We start from the raw sequence: 17,212 nt of genomic DNA on the forward strand, positions 1-17,212 counted from the left end.
TCAACTCTTACCAATTTCCTATATACCTCTTTTTCCTAATATATGTCCCTAATTCCAAATTCTCTTAATAACTCAGATAGACATTTTCTATGGATCTGGTACCCACCTGTCCCTGGCTGGACCAGCTCTTACCATTTGAGGATCCTAGAGGGAGAGGGCCAGTGAAGACCCCCTGGCCCTTCCTACTCATTCACTTTTTGGGAATGAGGAAGGACATAGAAAGACCAGAGTGGAACTCTCTAAAATTATGCTGTCCAAATACAGTAGCCCCTAGCTGCATGTGGCTATTTAGATTTTAAATAGTTAAAATTAAACAAAATTCACAACTTAGTTCTCCAATTATATTGATCATATTTCAATTATGCAACAGCTACATGTGGCTAGTGGTTGCTGGGCAGATGTAGAATATTTCCTTCACAAAGAATGTTGGGTAGGGTTATGCTAAAACAAGCAGCTCAAGAGATGGGCTCCTCTTGATTATACCTAAGGGTGGTGTGACTCTTGGAAATCACTGTTGGCTTGAAGGCCAAATATTTTATCCCAATTAGACCCTTCTGAAAATGACTCCAAACAGCAGTGGGCCCAGGACTTAATGTTTAGTCCCCTGATTCTTCTCTTTAGTAATTTCACAATTTAAACCAAGTTTTTCCCTGAGTAATATTTTAGAGGGAAATATCTTTTTTTCAAAATTTAATTTTTTATTATTATAAAATGTGCACAACATAAATTTTGACATTTTAATCATACAATTCAGTGATATTAATACATATACAATGTTGTGCAACCAACACTATAGTTTCATCATCACAGACAGAAACTCTGTACCCATTGTGTGCTGTAACTTCTCTTTCTCCTTCCCATGGTAATCTTTAATCTAGTTTCTAGCTCTATGAATCTATCTATTCTTGATATTTCATGTAAGTGGAATAATACAATATTTTTTCTTTTGTGTTTGCCTTCTACATTTAAAATAATTCCTTAAAGATCTATCTGTTCTGAAGGCAGTATCAAAACTTTATTATTTTTATGTCTGAACAATATTCCATTGCAGGTATATGCACCCACCATGTTTTATTTAAAGGAAAAAATGATTTAATACAACCCAAGAGGAAGAAAATCTTTTCTAGCTACTCCTCTGATAGGAGATTAATATCCAGAATATATAAAGAACTCAAAACACTTAACACCAAAAAGCCAAATAACCCAATCAATAAATGGGCAGAAGAACTAGACAGACATTTCTCAAAAGAATAAATGAAAATGGCCAAGTAATGTATGAAAAAATGTTCAACATCTCTTGCAGTCAGGGAAACACAAATTAAAGCTACACTGAGATTCGATCTCACTCCACTTAGAGTGGCAATCAGCAAGAATACAAATAATAAATGATAGTGAGGATGTGGAGAAAAAGGTATAGTCATAGATTGTTGGTGGGTCTGAAAATTAGTACAACTACTCTGGATTCCACAAGGAATCCACAAAGGAATAAGAATAGAATCACCATATGACGCAGCTATCCCACTCCTTGGCTTTCTCAAGAAGGACTACATCAACATACTTCAGTAATACAAGTACATCAGCGTTTATGTTGGAGCAATTCACAATAGCCAGGTGCCCAGCAATAAATCAAAGGATAATGGAAATGTGGTATATACACACAATGGAGTTTTACTCAGCCACAAAGAAGAATGAAATCATGGCATTTGCCAGTAAGTTGATGGAACTGGAAAACATCAAGCTAAGTGAAATAAGCCAGACTCAGAAGATCAAGGGTTGATTATTTTTCTCTCATATGTGGAAGCTAAAGCAAAATAAGGGAAAAGAGGAAGGTGGAAGATACCACAAAAATATAAGGGAGATCAGTGGTGTAGAGGAAGTGAAATGAGAGGGAAGAGAAGAAGGACAGGAAAGGAGAGGAAATGGAGAATGAATTTGGCGAAACTACATGTTACGGATGTGTGTAAATATACCAAAGTGAAGTTGCATTTTATATATATATATATATATATATAGCACTAATTTTAAGAAATAATAAATAAATGAAAGAAAGTCCACTAGAGTAGAGGAAAGAGAATAAGGAGAGAGAAGAGAGGAGGGAAAAAGAAGACACCAGGGACTGGAATGAAGCAATTAAATTCCATGCATGTATGTTTATGTCAAAATGAATCCAACTATAATATATAACTATAATACACTAATAAAAGCACTGTTTAAATAAAATTTAAAAAAACAAAAAACTGAGGTATGTTATTTTGCCTTGTTGAATTCCCTGCCATTCCACTGATCCTTTTCTATCACAAAAATGGAATTATCGTCCAACTTCCTGCTTTACATCAGAAGGAATTAAGATCTCTCTGAGCTTCTCTTTCTGATAAGCAAAATAATTGCACAGGGCCTGCTTCAGAGTAAGTGTGTTACTCAGTTGTTATCATTATTCTTAGGCTGCCACATGGCAAGATGGTCCAGTTGGTTGACCTGGAGACTGGTGGGACACTTGAGTGGACCCATCTGACTACTTTGCTTAAATTTCTGGAAAATCCATCCTATGTTAAGGACCTATGTTCCTGTCTGTTGCTCCTGCCAGTGTTCCCCTCCACAGCCCTGAAGTGACACATAGCCAGTCTTTTCTCTTGCCAAGTGACAGTGCTCTAGTGTTTGAAAGTGACTCTCCCCTTACTACATCTTCACTTCGTATCTACTTTCTTGTTCTGCTAATTTTACGTACTTGGTTGTAGGTCTTTTCCTAGATTTCCATTACTTCCCTAGATATATTTTAACTTTTCAAGACCCTTATAAAATTTGTGAGATACAATACTCTAGATGTAGTCGGGAACATCACTTAAATGTTGTCAATTATATAGAAATATAGAAGTAGTAATGTTATACGTATGCCTCTCTCTCACACCCCTCTCCATACACATACAAAAGGCTCTAACACACACAGACTCAGCATTTCAATTCAGACACTTATATTATGGTGGCACCAGTGTTTTGGTGTGCATGTAACTTCAGGCTTTATCCTCTCTGCAGAACACAGTGTTCTATTAGGTCAACCCCCAGAAGGTGAATGACTCCCTTGCTCAGCTGTAGGGCTGGACGTGGACACCGGTGGCGATGACTTACTGCCATTGGAGTCTTCCCAGGAGATCAAGTCTGTCAGCCAGGGAACAAGACATACAGAAGTTTGCAGAGCCTGACTTTGAGCATTGAAGTGGTACCCCATACTCCACAAAGGTGTTTAGAACTTTGTCATCTCTTAGATACATTTTTAATTTTAAAATTTTTTAAAAAATTAAAAATTCAACTATAAAGTCATCCAAAAAAATTAAAAATTTCAACTTATAAATCCATCAAGCATTTTGTTTTTTAGCATTTCTTCACTTAGAGCAATCACCTCCCCTGCTTTCCCTCAGTTTCCTGCTTCTAACCCCTCTAAACCACATTGTAAACTCCAAACAAGTAAATTTCTGGCAGCCTATGCACACTGGTCACACCAGACACCAGAGACCTTAGAGTAAAGCTTGCAATCATTCATAGGGGAAGAATTACACAGTTTTGCTACAGCTTGATCAGAGAAGCTGCTGTTTCTTTATTTTATAAAGAGGGAATGAAGAGGAGATGCTGTGCTACAATAATAGCATGACCTTTCTTTTGAATAGATCAGCTTCATAATTTTAAATGATTCAAGGCTAAATCTAGTATCTGGGGAATAGAATCCTCTGTTTTCAAAGACAGATGTGATTATGACACATAGTCAGCAATGTTTTTCTTCATTATTGTTTGGCCTGAAAATGGGGTTTGCTGGGATGGAAGGGAAGAGAAGGGGTTGAGGACTTGGAGAATAAATAGGAATTAAATGGGAGTGTATTTGTGGTTCAATGTCTCTAGCACAGAATTTTATTGTTGGCTTAGGTAAAATATCATTCGGAATTTATCATAAAAAAGTCTCCCTGGTCTTTTGGTAAACCATTCTCAAATTAAGAGACAGAATCAGAGTCTCGTGAGGTTGTTTTTCATTAACTCAACAGAAAAACCATACTTTGGAATGAGGAACTGAAACCAGTATGTGGGTTTCCTAAGCTACCATAACAGTGCAGTTTAGAATGTGGTGTGCTTCAGTTACTTCTTAGATAGTTCTTTTATGACATACTAAATATGGCTCTGTCTGTTCTAAGAAAAATTTTGGTTTCATTACCTAGGTGATTCCTACAACTTTATGACAATAAATACTGAATATAAAGGCATGAGGTTGTAAAGATATTCCTTGTCCTCTGCCTTTAATATCTACTGACAAGTCATTCAACTTTTATGTGTCCCAAATGTTAAATATTTAAAATGGGTACAACTATATCAAATCCTACCACCTTATGAGGATTACAATAAGAAGAATAATAAAATGAGAAATAACACATAAGAAAGCACTATGGGAAGTTAACAGTAAAGTCACAAATATATTTAGATGATATTAACTGATGTTGACTGTTCAGTTTTCATGTGTCAGGCACCATATTGAAGAATTTATAGATACTGTATCATTTTTTCCTCACGACAGATTTATGAGGCAAATGACACTCACTACATAAAAGAGAAATCATGACATCAACAGGGTAACAGTTATAGAGTTAGGATTTGGATCCGAATTGTTATCACAACACCTATGAGAGCCTGTCTCTTTTAGTATGGGAAAGCATTGATCTATAATAATACAGATTGACCTCAAAGCTTAATATTTATTGGATAGTTCACTAAGGCAGTGGTTAGCAGCCTCTGAGATGGCCCCCAATAGACTCTACATCTTAATATTCACGCCCTCATGTAATCTCCCACGGGGAGAAAGGGGATTTCATGAATCACTTCTAATAAAAAAGAATACAGCAGAGGTGATAAGATGACACTTGATTAGTTTATAAAAAGACTGTCTTCCATCTTCAGTATTTTTCTCTCAGCCTCTCTGGGATCACTTAAATCTAGAGAAAGCCAACTCCCATAAAGAGAAGGAACAGTTCACATGGTAGGTCTATGCGGTGTGCCAATAGTGTGCTCACGTGACTGAGTTTAGATACAGAACCTCTAGAGCCTGCTAGAAAATCTTGGAAGAATATTCTACCCAATCTGAACATTGGAATGACTGTAGCCTTGGCCAAAATCTGGAATTCAGCCTCATGCTTCTGGGAAACCTGCTCCTGGATTCATGACTCACAGAAATTATCAGATAACTACCATTTTTATTCACTAAGTTTTGGGGTGTTCTTTTACACAGCAATAAATAATCCAAATGGTAACCAAGTGACTGACTGGAAAATTGGGACCTGCAAAGACTGTCTCCTTCAACTCATTCAATACATAATTATTAAGGACTTTCATGCCAGGCCTTAGATGTGGTCCCTGCCCCTAAACTTTTCGTTGTCTTATGAATATAGAAGTGGGGGAAGAAATATTTTTAAAATTTAAAAATTCAAATTCTTTCTAAAATTCTAAAACAGTAGAAAAAAAAAAAGCAGAGTTATGAAATCATCAAGAGGCATTCCAATTCCAGTCTCTGAAGATGGAGAAATTCTTCATCAATTTCTTAATTTGAACAGATAGATATTGCCTCTGAAAAAGTTGATAAGGTGAAATAAAAGAAATTTATGGAAAATACCTGGCATGATGTCAGCCAGATATTAGGTACACAACAAGCAATGATCCTATGAATCTTCCTGTCATCTTTTTTTAAAAAATAGAGAATAATGGTTCACATCATGCAAGGCTACTATGTGAAAATAAGCACAGGGGCATGGATGTACCCAGAATATTAAGCCCTATCAGTTTCTCTGGACCCTATACATCATGTTATGGTTATAAAAGATAAAAATAATTTTATAAAAAAATTAAGGATTCTAACTTTTTGCTTTAAAAAATTAACATTTTGCTTTTCTAACTGAGTATTTGATTATCTTTTGTAAAGGGCTTCAGTATATAAGTCAATGGTGAGACTGGAAAACAATGGCCACTAGAAGGTTTTAAAGTCAAATATCAGCCTATCACATGCAACAAATAGGGTGAATATTGGTGATCAAAGATCGGAAGTTCAGGATTTTCTCTTTGCCTTTGTGTGTCCATCAATGCTCACCACAACTGTAAACATCAATAGTTTCAGGTTCTTAGGAATTTTTGAATGGTCACCTAATACAATAATTATTATAAATCATACACAATTCTATTACAACATGCGATGTGATTAGTGCTCCTCATGAATTTCCTAGAATTAGACCAGCTTGAATCACCATTAAGATAACTAAAATAATATCCAAAACCAGAAAGATGCACACACAAATGCATACAACCTCCCAACCAAGTCAAAGATCAGTTGCTAGACTATACTGTATTTTATTTCTAGAGGAACTAAACATGACCACTAGATGGCACTAGAGTCTGATATCGTCCTTCAATTATTACCAGAACAGTCCCTGGCAAAAACAACTATAAGGCTATCATAAATTTTCAGACTCATTTACTTGTTTATCTGATGTGGTGCAAGGTATAAGGCATTATGACATTATTTTTCAAGTTCTTAGCAATCTCCTGTCAATAAGTGAACATATTGCCAACTCTTTACCTGAAGCCAACTGGTCTTGTCCAGACAAATGAATTTCATAATCCTTTGAAAAACTTCCTGAGTAACTTGAAGTTTCCGCAAATGAAATAAATTACAATTTACAAATGAAACATGATATGTCTCTGCCAAAACACCAATTCCAATTATTAATTTCTTCCAGTAATTCAAATCTCAGGTGAGGAACACCAACAGCACTATCTGGAAATTCATTCAACAAATGTGTTAAGACCTCCAGTGTTCTACAGGCAGGGATGTCTCATGGTATCGGCTCTCTAGTGGGAGAATCAGGTCATATACAAATGAATAGATAAATAGAGTCAAAGATAATTGGGACAAGTAGAAGTATATTTGATAAGGTAGTCAGAAGTCTCTCCTGAATAGGTGAGATTTGAGGTAGAAGTATATGACAAGATAGAAACAACCACAGAAAGAAGGTCAGTGTGGTAGAGAAGAGTAAGGTGAGAGAGTCTGGAGAAGCAGGCTGCCCAGGTCATGGAGTTGACTTAGAGTCTGTATTTCATCTTGTTATATAGGCCACTAGAAGGTTTTAAAGCAAGCAACTAGCACCATCTGATTTATGTTTTGAAAAGATTGTTTGGGGGCTGGGGATATAGTTTGTGGTTGAGTACTTGCCTAGCATGTATGGAGCCCTGCGTTTGATCACTGGCTTCAGGGGGAGAAAATCATTTAGGCTGCTACTGGGCAATGGATTGTATACCACCAGGTAACAATAGCAATTATTTATTAAATGCATAATAAACAAAGGAATGAACGTGCCTGTTATGTGCCTAACGTCAGCAAGGGGCTTAGTATTCACTGAAATTCACTTTATACTCTATCACACTTGTAATATTATGTACACTCTTGAGACAGTGGCTCTCAAATTTTAGGGCCATCAGAATCATCTGAAGCATCTGTTAAAACAGATTGGTGGCAGGCATCCCTCATCATATCCATTTCCTATCACTTCCTCCCTCCATAGTTCAAATTCAGGAGATCTGGGGTCCAGAAATCTATATTTCATTTTCTTTTTTGATTATTTGTTTATTGTGATGCTTGGAATTGAACTCAGGGCCTCATGCATACTAGGCAAGCACTCACCACTCAGCTACATAGCCAACCCAGGAATCTGCATTTCAAAAAGTTCCTAGATGGTGCTGCAAATGATCTAAGGATCACATTTAGAAAATCATTGCTGTAAGAGGCTGAGCATAAAATGCTCACAGTTGTTAAAACAAAAAGAAACAGGAAGGGGCTGGCATTGTGGCTCAGTGGTAAAGTACTCACTTTGCATGCATAAGACACTGGGTTCAATCCTCAGCACCACATGAAAATAAAATAGAGATATAGCGTCCAGCTAAAACTAAAAAATAAATATTAAAAAAAACAGGGGGAACTTAATTCAGTTCTATTATAGTTCACCTCTGCTGGTATCAGAGGCTACATTATTATTAATGTGGGAAAGACTCTTCATTCTTGACTAAGGATGATATCCCTTTCTTCCTTAGGAACTGAGTTCCAGCATTGTTCAGGATTATTGTGTCCAACTCCATGGTTGAACCAGGTTGGCTTAGACCAAATACAGGAAGCATTTTAGACATAAGGGTCTCTCTGTCTCCTTCATTAACTATACCTCTTATGCCACTACCTATGTTTCCACTTGGTATTAAAAGTAAAAAAGAAAAAAAAACATTTTAAAGAGATGAAAGCAAACTTTATTTGGGGGTACCTCTGAGGAATTAGCATGTCTAGTGGTCAACTTCCTGTTTCTCCCTTCTCCCCACATCCCCAGTAATCACCTGTTTTTGCTCAGCCATTGTGCAAGGTTCCAAGTTTTTAGGACAATTTTTAGCAACTCCTTAATGATTTGCTATAATTAATTAATCAATTTAATATAATTAATTAATTAAATCCTACCCTGTAGTCAAAATAGCTTTTCTCAGGTCCTGTGTACCCTCAGTGTGGTGCCCTTATTCAATATGAATAGATTCTTGGCATGGAATGGTCCTTCACCTCATTCAGGATTTTCCAGGTTTTCCAGATTGCAAGAATAATCTTATTAGATTATCAGATCTTATTAGATCCTTGGATCTCATCCTTTGACTGATGAATCGAAATCTCCAAGAGAAGGAGCCTGAGAATATGTTATTCTGAGCAAATGACCCAGTAATTTTTTATCAGGTACTTTTAGAAAAGCCTCCACTTATCTGTCTCCTTTATAATGCTCAGCTCTCAACTTTCCATTGCTCCCTTCAAGGAAGACTTCCCCAAATATAGTTGGGTCCCCTTCTCATCTGTTTTATGCTATGCTCATGGTTCTTTGGACTACTTGTAAACCTTTACTCAAAAGAACTTTGTTGAAAGTGTTCCTCCAATATTATAAATCATGTGAAGGTAGAAGACAGTACCTGGAGTGCCCAGGACCATCTTAAGTACGTAGTAGGTCCTCAGGTTGCCTGACTGACTCATGGATCTTCTGTTCTGCATCGTAAGATGTAGAAGATGGGAAACACTTAAAAATAGTGACCTCTTCATCATCCCTCTTTCATTGCTGGGGGAAAGCACATTTTTCTGGTTCCACAACTCAAATATGTGTCTTTATACTGTCTTGTGCCCATCCTGGCTCTTGACTTTTTTTTTTTTTTTTTTTTTTTTTAGCTCTAAAAGAAGTAGAAATGAAATAAAAGAGAATACAGCCTTGAAGGTGAGGCTTAGAAACCTGACACAATAGGGAGAAGGGCAGGCTTGTCCTAAGGAAGTACACGTTTTGTTCACAGTTCACAATGACTATAGATTCTTTACCAGATGAGATATCTAACCAGAAGGGCTTGCGCCTCCCTGCTGGGACAACTTCAGTTCCTACTGGGGTAGGCCCTGGTGGCATTAGTTGAGGTGAACCCTTTCGTCCCACAGTCTCCACAGGGCAAATGCTCAGCATCAGAATCCAGCACCATGTGTCAGGGCGGAGGCTGTGGAGGCGGAGATCAAAAAGGAGATGCAGGTTTTTCAAAGAGCACCGTATGTCTCTTTTTAATTCCAAACCAAATGAGTCGGGTTAGGGGAATAAATGTAGAATCTGTGTCAACCTCCTGATTTTTAGAGATCAGACACCTTAAAATTGTATTTTTTTTATCTCCTTCTCAGGCTGCTCCTGAGCCAAACCTCTCACCCTTTCTGATAATCATTCACTTTGGGGGCCTTTTCATCAATTTCTTTGGTTAAAATCTGTAAGTGTGTCTCTTTTGGAGGAACAGATAGCTATTCTATCTCTGTTCATCGCATTCATGTGCCACACGTTATCCATGAGCTAGCCAAAAGAGGACTATGGTCAGACATGACAAATGAGGAAGAGCGCAAGGAGAATTGAGATGAGTCAGCTTAAATCCATTCCTGGAATTTGGAAGGCACAGTTCTTAACCATAAACTCAGTGGACAAGAAGCTCAAGGGCTCTCAAGTTCCTCCCCAGATTGTGGAGACAGAGGAAATCATCAAGATCCTCTAGAGCCATGCTTTTAATATCTTTGTAGCTTTGGTTTTACCACATTCTTATTGGACTCACCCTGTGTAAAACAACTACAAAAAGAGGTATGGGCATTGTCACAGGCATGGGGGTCTTCAGAGTTCCAGACACCTTATCTCAGTAACAGTCCTTGAGGAAGCTCCCTGCATTCAGTTTGGAGATCAAAAACCTACAGTGACATCTCTATTTTTACAGATGGTAACACTAAGGTCTAAGCAGAGAAATCATTTTCTCATGATCCTAGAACTCATCAAGAGAAGATTCAGCCTAGAACCAAGATCTCCAGGCCTCTAGTCTGGGACCTGCATCACCTCACTGCAGCATAGAACTTCAGCTATTGTTCCTTCCTAATATGTGCTAGTCCTAATTTCAGGTTCTTGGTGGGTTGTAAGATATTTCCAGAGTGTTCAATACCAGCATTGTTCAATACTAGCATTAAGTACCAACCAGGTACTTAATTACAACCAATTAATGTGTAAATACAGCTGTCACCCCCACATACTCTGCTCCATCTGTATCCACTTATCCAATTAACCTGGAGTAAAAATACATTTTTTTCCTAATGTGTCTTTACTGACCATGTACAGATTATTCTGTCACTATTCCCTAAACAATATAGTAAACAGTTATTTATAAAGCATTTACAATATTATCAGGTATTATCAGTGATCTAGAGATAATTTAAAGTATACTATAAGGAAGAATGTACATAGGTTATATGCAAATACTACACTGTTTTCTATAAGGTACCTGAGCATTCTGACTTTGGTGTCCTGGAACAAGTCACCCATGAATACCAAGAGATGAGTGTAACCCTGTCCCTGTTCTTGTACAGCTTTAAAAATCTCTATCCACTGAAAACACTGGGAAGAATAGAAGCTGTAAAATTGCACCACTGCGCCCCCTAGCAGAAACATTCAGTTAGCTACTTGCCCACTATACAATACTCTGAAATAAATGCAGATTTTGCCTGGGGACCCAATGGATCCACAGGAATCACCAAATATCTGAGGCAAAGGGGACCTGAAAGAGCTCAACAGGTGTCTAGCTTTTTCTAGTATCCCTAGTGGCAATGTTTCCCGCTTCCTTTGTATATATTACTTAAATTATTTGACCCTTCTTACAACTCCACTATAGTTTAGGGACAGAAATTACATGAGCCCCAAACAAATGAATTAATATGACATGATACGTTAATGTGAGAGGCCAAAATAAAAGCATTTCTCTTCATTCTGTCTGGCAGCTTACATATTGTTACCTGGAAGAGTAATTTGCAGCTCCTGAAAGGATGCTTTTACTGGCTACTCCTGACAGACAAATTGTATTTGTCCCTTTGCATTTATTTTACTATTAATAAAATTGACATCCAAATATACTATCCTCAGAAATGGAAGTCTGCCTTTACATTTATTTAGCCATCTTTCATGATTTTTCTTCCAGGAAACCATCTATACGTAGCAAATTTTGTTACTTTGACTAACCTGCTGCTCTCTGTCAACCACCGTATGTATCTTTTAATTAAGTAGAAAAGAGATCTTAAAAGCACACATAAGCCCAGGAAGCTCTATTTCTGGCTGACAGCAATGTCTCCTCATTTGCTAGCAAAAGTACAGATTGACAGAATAGAATAGATCAAGAAAATTGATCGTTACTCATATGCTGGATTGAGTCAATATATGTAAATCCATCCCCATTGCTGGCAGGCGTTGGAGATGCTTGCCATGCAGAACAGACATAGTTACAGGCTGCTTTCTAGTCCAAATGCCAGCCTTTCGCTTTAATGCAGCAAAACTACAGTTATGTACTCAGAAAGCTCTTTTGTATTCATAACAACTGCAGTTTGAATGTGGTTCAAGACAGAGAAACTGTATTTACGAGCCACCATCTCTTCTGAGTCAATACAATTTGCAGTAAATACAGTTTAAGTTAGAGCTACGGTATAGATGCTCTGGGAATTTCTTTGTGATTTTACTACATTTTGGGGGGAAGCGTTTTTAAATGCTCGCGGCTTTCAAGTTCATTTCTTTAAAGTGAACAGCCTCACATGGTTGTTGTGAAGATCAAGTGAAATAATAGATATGAAAAGGGCTTTGAAAAGAATTAAAAGCATTATGCAAATGGGAGATGACTATTATTTTTTTTTTTGTCTCAAGGTCCTTTTATTTAAGGGCAATGCTTCCTAGTCATCCAAAGGCCTGTTTTAATCTTGATTTAAACTAGTTGAATATTCAAAGTAGCAGTGCCTGAAACAGAAGGCCTAGGAACATAAAATACACATTATGTGTCTAGATATCCCTTAATATCTTCTCAGAGAGGAATAATTGTGAGCCTGATAGTATCAAAGAAGAGTCATGTTTCTTTCCTCAGGAGTAGGATCCCTCAGTATGTGAGTCTGTCTTTCAAGAGCTCTTAGAATTTCTACCTTCTTTCCCCAGACTCTAACTCATTTAAAAGTAAAGACAGTAATCTCTTCCATGGGGTAGATTGCATAGTTCATAAACAAATACATGTAAACCATCCATCAGGCTGATTTAGCCCTCTCATATGTAATTCATGGCAGCAGTCACAGGGAAAGCTCTTCAGAAAACAGTGGAAGCTCAGCAATGGGATCTGCTGCAACTTCAGAAGGGAGGCCACATACATAGCTCTTTAACTTATGCCCACCCGTCCTAGCTACTCCAGACAGTCCAGTGCCTCTCTTTCTACCTATCTCACCTTAGAAGTGGTAAGAGCCTCAATTAACCCAGCCAATGGCCAGAAAGGTTTTGCAGGGACAGAATTACCTCTTAACATGGAAAGACATGTTTAGGATCTCTTATCTCAGTCTCCTTTTTTACAAATGACCCTCCCTGCATCTCATCTCCTTTATATTGGTAATGTTTCCCACTCTACTTGTGCCTGGCCCTCTGTCTCTGATTCTTCTCATATCTCCCCAATGCTTAACCTTGCTGTGCTCTGGGGTGCTGTCCTATAGCCCTTTTGCAGTCCCTACTAAATTGCTTGAAGAGATTGACCAATTTCACTTCCACATCATTATCCTTGACATAATTTACTCTCCTTCCATCATCCTGCAGTTGACTCCCCAGAAGTCACTGGTGATTTCCTGATCACCAGACTCCAAAGGTATCCTCTCACCTGGCATTCTATTTTATTTCTCTGTAATTGTTAGATGGTTGATCACGTCCTTTGATTCATATATCTCACCCTCTTCAACACACTTCAGACATGGTTTTCTCATTGTCTAGTGGCCAAGGTTCTCTAAAAACCAATGCACCCAAAGCTCAAATCATCCTACTCCCATAAAACAGATCCTTTCCAGTAAAGAAAAATTCCTCTTCAGCAACTATTTGATTACCCTCAGATACAGGTCATATAGTTATGACTGAACAGCTTCAACCTTTCCCTTTTGTTTTTTTGGTTCACAAAATAATTGGATTCAATTCCTAGCATCCTTCTAAATTGAGTAGATTTGGGTGTGTGTTTATGCATCTCTGCACTCATGGAATTAAACTCATTTGATGTGCTTGAATCCATTGCAATTATCCTCTCTGGGATAATTATTCCATATTTGACCACTGGGAACCACTTTAAGTGAGATCCTGAGTCTTTTTGACATAACCTTAGTAATGGCTTCCTTGCTCTCTGGTACATTGTAAGCTCATCATAAACATTTCCTGCCTCAGATTTGGAACTATTCAAATCCAAGGAGAAGGAAACAATATTTCAAGACTACAATCTACATGTCCGATTGCTTCCTAATGATAACATGGTCACTGTTTCTAGGCAATTTTAATGGGAAACACCATCTTAGTTGTCAACCATCTTAGTTGTTTCTGTTGTTCTAAAAAGAAAAAAACCCAGAGGCTGAATAACTTATTAGAGTAAGGAGGTTTATTCCATTCTGAAAGTTTGGCACCAAATCCTGGCAAGGAACCTCTGACGGCACCATAACATGGTAGAGAAACAGAAAGGGAACCAACTTCATGTAGAAGAAGCCAAGAAGGTGGTCTTGCTGTATGACAACTTGTTTGGAGAACCAACCAGGATCCCCTCAAGAGTGACATTATCCCTTCTGAGGGTGCCCACGACCTTGCACATAACTCTCTTATCCGCATTACCCTATTTTTCAAATATGCATGTTATTGGCATTGTTGGATCAGGTACACATTCCATACTAGACTGTCTCCCTTATTGTGACTTCTTAATCCTAATCAAAGAGGTAAATTCTTATTTAATATCTTTTATCCATGTTAATGATAAATTTGGTTGTTAGAAACTAATTTTTACTATACAAATTTAAAAAAAACAGTTTTATGGATCAATACTTTTAAAATTACTAGAGAAATGGTTCATGCACTTGGTTGTTATGGCAATGTTTAGGGCTTAAAAGTTTCAAAATGCATACTCTTATATAATATTATTTCATTGTGGTTTGGTAGATTTCTTTGAAAGGGCACTGAGAACAATATTATCTGTGTTTTTGCATGTTTGCATCAGTTGATCAGAGGGGGTGTTTTTGTTCTTAAAGGTTAGTTTGGTATAACATGAGATTTTTGTCTCACATTTTTTCTCATCTTAAAATGTGACTACAATTTCTTTGGTACTACTGTTAAAAATTCTGATGGCAATCTAGTTTCTTTCTATTCATTTGTTTTGCTGGAATGTCCAAAGGCTGTTTTTCTTTAAAGGACAGTATTGGATATTATGGGTTAATTTTCTAATCTATTTAATAGGCAACTCAAATTATCTTCTATTTCAGAAACATTTTCTAATTATAACTTCTACTCTGAAATTCCTATTATATTTAATAAGAATTCTGAAATTTGTTGTACCATGGAAAAACTTTTAGTAAAGTAATCTGAAATCAATGCATCCTTCCTCAGGACATTTTTAGATGTGTAACATGGAATATATAGAATTTCAAATGAAATTAATTATATTGACATCCAGTTATAAAAGACTAAAAATTATGATGTAATAATTATTTACTTATTTACCAAAATATTAATATGATGTAGACATTAAAATAAGATCTAGATTTAGTTAACTATATGTTTGAAAAAGTGATGAACATAAATGATATGTGTATATATTAGGGTTTTAGCTGTAGTTTTGCTTTATTTTGGTTTTTGGAGATGGGCATTGAACCTAGGTGCACTTTACAACTGGGATACTCCCCAGTCCTTTTCATTTTTTTTTTTTATTTTGAGACAGGTTCTTGCTAAGTTGATGAGGGTCTCACTAAGTTGCTGAGGCTGGCCTTGAATTTGCAATCCTCCTGCCTCATCCTCCAGAGTCACTGGGTATACAGGTGTGTACCACCCACCCCTGCTGAATATATTGTTTTAAACTGTAATTTGATATTGTGACATTTGTAATTTCAGAGGATGATAAAGTCACAAGTACTGTTAATACTATTCTGGTTTAAGGCATATATTGATAATTTTTTGTTGATAATTTAAAATCTCAGCTAGTGAAAAAAAAGACAAAATAATTTTCTTGACTGTACAGTTTGGAGGTGGTCCATTCCTCAAAGGTTCATATGCAGGAATCTTGGTCCCTAGGTGGCAGGGATGAGGTGGTGGAACCTCTAAGAAGCAGGATCTTGGGGAAGATAATTAAGTCACTGGGGGCACCCACCATCCTTGGAGAAGCACCTCAGAGTGAGTGAGATCTCATGAGAGTGGGTTTTTGTAAACTGAAGACACCCAGGCATGCTTTGTACCTCCTACATATAGCTGGTTTCCTTTCTGCTTCTCCACAATGCTGTGAATCAGCAAAGAGGCCCCTCAAGAGACTAAACTGATAGGCCACCCAATCTTGAGTTTTCAGCCTTCAAAGCTATGAACTAAATCAATCTCTTTTTTTATTACAAATTACCCAGAATCCAATATTTGGTTACAGGAACAGAAATATACTAATGTACCAACCATGTCCATTGGGCCACTTGAGTTTCACCCACAAACTTTGAGGTCCTTGGACCCTACATTAGACACCCCTGTTTTAGAAATATGTCGAATCTTCAAACCATCTTTGTCTCTCAGATGCTCTTTAAGAAACACTGCTTCCTTTCCATGTTCTATTTCTCTCATTGCATTATCCTTTCTGTGTCTTTGCTTTTGTCTTATTCTTGACTCAACTTCTTTAGGGAAATGATTTAATTATTTTATTTCTAGCTTTTTTTTCTTAATTTATGTAAGCTGTCTTCATGAATTTTTGTCTTCATGAATCTTTTTTAATCACCAAATTTTTAAGTTTTTCTATTTATGATTTATTGATATAGCTTCTTAACATTGCCTTGGTTTCTTTTTTGCTCAACTTGAAACAGTGGATTTCCATTTACATTGTTTTGGAGGGATGTCTCTCCATGGGTCTCCCAGGTCACAGGGAATTCTTTCTGCTCTCTTCATTAGACTGATGCTTTTTCCTTTGCTTATCTGTAACTAAATGAGTTGGGGAATATTTTTAGAAGTGAAAAGAAGCCAAAATAACTTTTCTAGAGTCATGATTCTAGAACTCTCTCTTCTGTTTTTTGTTTGTTTGTTTGTTTTGTTTTTCTTTTTCCTCAATGTAATTTCAAAATATGCAGCCTTGTACTTTGTGAGATCTCTCTTCTGTATTTACTAATCCTATGTTCATCCATACCCACCCCTCACACACACTTTGGAATCTATTGTCAATAGTTTCTGATGAAAGGGAATGTTGGCTTGTTATAGGGCCTAGAAGGTGGTTTTAGCCCCCAGGCTACTGTAGCACCATCATATTTTAACAAGTGTCATCCTTTGTTCTCATTCACAAATCAGACCTTTAAAAACTTTCACTCAGTTCAATATCATGTTCCACTAAAGATATGGGGTGCTGATATTTTCAGGAACTCCAGAATCTACACACATTGCCTTCCCTTTAATTCTTTATATAAAAATGTCAATATTATACTTGTCTCACGGCTCTCACAGATTTTTTTGGGGGGGGGTAGTGAGGGGGTGAACACTAACACTGAAGGTGGAGAGAGTGAAAACAGATATAAATAAATGTTATTCATGCATTTTTACATTTTATATCCAAAATAAAGTCTGAGGTCTTGAGAACCAGA

This window comes from Ictidomys tridecemlineatus, chromosome 1 (genome assembly GCF_052094955.1).
Source record: "Ictidomys tridecemlineatus isolate mIctTri1 chromosome 1, mIctTri1.hap1, whole genome shotgun sequence".
NCBI lineage: Eukaryota > Metazoa > Chordata > Mammalia > Rodentia > Sciuridae > Ictidomys > Ictidomys tridecemlineatus.